We start from the raw sequence: 4,251 nt of genomic DNA on the forward strand, positions 1-4,251 counted from the left end.
TTAATCCATATGCAAATAAAACTGCTTCTCTTGCACTGCGTAGAGATGTTTAATGTAGGTTCCTACTAACAAGCACAAAGAATTATGTATAGGAAACCAGATTTAAGTGTTTTCAGTAAAATGTAAACAAAGTTTTTATTTGTTAGGGATGACTCATGGAAATAATACTGGTTTGGTCTGCATGTCTAACGACGTGTGTGTATTGATAACTATGTCACTTTTGCAAGTACACAGGCAAGCCAAATTTTGAGTGACAAAAGTCCATAAATAATGGGAATTTTGTTGTCTTTTAAGTTGAAGTTTATAACCATTCATTGCTAAGTCATATATTTATGCTCTGTTTTGGTTTACAATGTAATAATACCTCATTTTAAAAGTAAAAACTACTACTGTTACATTTTATTTTAATCAGCTAGAAAATTCATGTAGCTTTTTAAATATACAACCTGTTAATGACTTCTTGAGTTTTTCTATCTGCCATAGTAAATTAAAGCATTGCACAGTATTTATTAGTATTTATAAAATGTCTTGTCCTTTTTTTAAAAACCTATTTATTTTTTCTGTATAAGTTTTTAGCAGTCCTTCTTTTGTATAAATCTGTATTGTACTGAGTTTATTTGTGTACATTTTCAAATATTAAAATTATACAGTCAGTCTGGCTTCAGTTCATTTTTTTAAACACTGGACAATTAATTAAAACAGTAAATTTAAACTCACACTGCACTTTACAAGATATCGTAATTGGGAAATTACTAAAACATACACCTTCAAGAGCTATGTAGTTGACACAGTACAGTCAATTGCCTTATAGCATATTCTTGGTATGAACCTTTGTACAGTGTCTGAATGGTCCCATAGATAAGATATCTCATCCAATGAATACACAGTAGCAGTGGAGTAAACCCAGAAGTGTTCCCTAGTATCGCTAACATTGGCGTTGCTGTTGTTGCATGAGCTCATGTATCAAAGACAGTCTTGTGCGGTGTCTCCAATGGCATATAGGTCAATTTGACAGACTCTCAGTATGCTTTCTTTAGTCGACTATTTCTGTTGCAAGCAATCTTGTTGAGATTCTGGTGGCTTATAAACATTGGTCTCATTTTGTCTTTCCTTTTCTTTGACCTACGTGTTAAGTTCATCTTCGTCTTGCCTGTCAGCTCTGACTCTTCATAGAACAGCCTCTTCCTTGGTTTAGATGGGCACTCAATCAGTCATAGCCAATGGGCTTCCCTGACTGTAGGCTTACTCTTCTCTTTATCCTAAGACCTCTACAATTAACCATGGTAAAATTCTATTTTCATTGCCTGCCTCCCTGTGGAGAATCTAAGGTATCTCCAGTGCTTACTCTACTTTCCCATCGCCTGTTCAGCCTACTGCCTTCTCAAGCATCTTTTTTGTTCCTTTCTAAGCAATCAGTTTCTGTCAATTCCAACCCAACTCCATTCTCTCCTGTAATTTCCCCAAACCAGAAATTTCTTCCCCACTGCTAAGCCTAAATCACCACCATGCCACAAAGGATCTAGCCAAAAGGCAAATACTGTCCTCCTTAACTATCATCTCAGTCTTTATTTCTCAGGCTGCATCCAAGTTTTAAATGTATATGTGGTTAGGCGTATGCATATCAAGCTCAAGAACATGTATTTTCTGTGTCCCCTCTTAATACCACACGATGCTGGATCAGAAAGTTCTATAAAATCAGAGCCAACTGCTCAGGTGAAATTTGGTAAATCCATGGTATTGATTAGAGACCCACATGGCTTAGTAGCTTCTCTTGAAATATTAGCCTGCTGTGCTGACTCACACCTGTCTCTGCCCTGACCTCAGAACTTTAAGGTAGAACTTCAAGAAAATGCCTCCTGGGGACTGGAGAGATGGGTCCGCAATTACGAGCATTTGGTGCTTTTGCAGAGAATCTAAGTTCGTTTCTCAGCAACCTCATTAGACAGTTCACAACCTCCTGTAACTCTTGCTCCAAGGGATCTGATGCTCTCTTCTGGCCTCTGTAGGCACTGCATTTGTGCACAAACCCACACTCGGGTATAGACACAGACACATAATTAAAAAGCGATTCTTTCAAAAAAGAAAAAGAAGATGACTTCTGAAGCCATTGTCTCAACTGCCATTAAGGTCTACTTTTCCACTCCAGACTACATAGACCTGCCTTCATCCAATTTACCTTGTGGCTCATTCAGCAATGAGTGGGTGTGGCTATCCCACACTGCAAAAAGAATGTTCTCACAAAACAAGAATAAGTGGTATGACCCAAATTTTGAGTGTTCATATGTAGTGTGTATAAATGTGTGTGGACATACATGTACATGTTCCAAAAGACTATGTTACATTTCATTAATAGTAACCAATGGGGTTCAGTAAATGTCAGATGTTAAATGTCCACTTATTTTAGCCTTACATTTTAGTTTAGCGAGACAATAGAAAGCATAATCAGGAAATCTTATACTTGTCAAATTTCTTAATGGATAAGTACCGTAGCAACATATATGCATAGTATATTTATATTCATCATGTTGAGGTGTGGACGACTTTTTCATCAGATTTTCTAGTGAGCCCTCAGGTGTGATGGTACATGTATGGTTGGAAACTCTGGTGACAGAGGGTGTGTGTGAGGGGCCCCTCCTCCATGTAAATCTCCAGCCAACAGGTTGTGGCTAGACAGGTTAGTTTTGTGGCTAAACAGGTTGGTTTTCTGGAGCCCGAGAGATGTCTTTGTGCAAGTGACCTCTCACCCCCATGTCTTCTCTGGAAAGCTAGAAAGCAACAGAAATACCTAAAGATACAGGGACAGCGCTCACATTTCTGAAGTTCGGGAGCTTTGTGGAGTCTTTCCTGGTGGGTCTCACATGTGGAATTCCCCTCAAGGCTCTGGTGCAGCAGGAACAGGCTCAGGGGAGGGCTGGTTTGGCCTGAAGAGAATTCCTAGTTACACTTCACATAGGGCATAGAAAGAAGATGCCTGAAGGACCCTTCCTGATGGGGATCTGGGGATGCTTAGCCTTGCTCTTTTGGAGTTGTGTGGGTTTTCATAAGATGCCTTCATCTCTGGGCCTGTATTAGTTTCCTTCCTACTTGATGAGTAGAAAGCTGTCTGATTTCCGTGACTACCACACTGACATTTTCTTAAGCAGCTTTCCAGCAGTGGCTGTAGCCACTTGCGTCCATCCCTAAGATCCAGAAGGGTGCTATACTCCCCTTGGTTTTTCTAACAACTGTTTTTAAGATGAGATAATCCATGCTCTTAAGGACATGTTCTCAGGAAAGAGGCCTTCTTGTCCCTACACATAGGTATGGACTATGGCATAAGGCTTTATCGTATGATTTCTATTGCTGTGATAAAACTACATGGCCAAAAGCAACTTGAGGTGAAAGCATTTCTTTTCCTTACATCCCCATGTAACTGATCATCATCCAGGGAAGTCATGGCAGGAACTCAAGGCAGGAACTGAAACAGAGGCCATGGAGGAGTGCTGCTTACTAGCTTGCTCCTTACAGCTTATTCAGCACCCCCACCCCCACCACTACTTCTCTCCCAGGTTTTTTGTGAATTTTATATCACTCCAATCCCATTCATTTCCCCCTCCAGACCTGCTTCTTCAGGAAATTTCAGGCTACTAATCATTCAGGTGTTCATAGGTCAGAACACTGAGCATAGACACAGTGTCTTTCCTTCTTTGCCACCTACTGCCACACATGTGATGAAACAGCAGCCACAGCTGCAGCACCTCTAGGGGTGGGGCTGGTCTTTTCTTAACCACCACTTATTTCTCAGCTCTAGCTGACCAGTATTGTCTCAGTAAGGCAAAGTGGCTCTTAATTCCAAATATCAACAGCCCTGATAGAATCTTTTAAAGACTACCAGAACTTCCCTCTGAAACTAAACAAGTTAGTCCTCCCTCTGTTGTCTGCAAAGCTCTCATCATACTTCTCAGTTCCCACAATAGCTCAGTAGGCTCTAAGCACACACGGTGATTCTAGCCCCAAATTCCACAGTCTTCCCAAAAACACATGTTCATGTCTGTCACAGCAATACCACACAGCATGGTACCAATTTCTATTTTAATTAGGGTTTCTCTTGCTGAGATGAAACACCATGATAAAAGCAACATGAAGAAGGGACTATTTCATCCATACTTTCATATCGCAGCCTGTTGTCCAGGGAATTCAGGGCAGGAACCTGGACACAGGACTATGAAGGAGTCCTGCTTATAGGCTTTACCCTCATAGCTTGCCAGGGCC

General features: G+C 40.6%; 1 non-coding gene across 1 annotated transcript; it reads right to left on the reverse strand.

Annotated features, from left to right (window-relative positions):
- Window positions 1-3,614: 3,614 nt before the first annotated feature.
- Window positions 3,615-3,750, reverse strand: LOC117701731 (small nucleolar RNA SNORA17). Its single transcript, XR_004605820.1, has one exon. It is a non-coding gene; the product is annotated as a small nucleolar RNA SNORA17 (small nucleolar RNA).
- Window positions 3,751-4,251: the final 501 nt, after the last annotated feature.

Source organism: Arvicanthis niloticus, chromosome 1 (assembly GCF_011762505.2).
Source record: "Arvicanthis niloticus isolate mArvNil1 chromosome 1, mArvNil1.pat.X, whole genome shotgun sequence".
NCBI lineage: Eukaryota > Metazoa > Chordata > Mammalia > Rodentia > Muridae > Arvicanthis > Arvicanthis niloticus.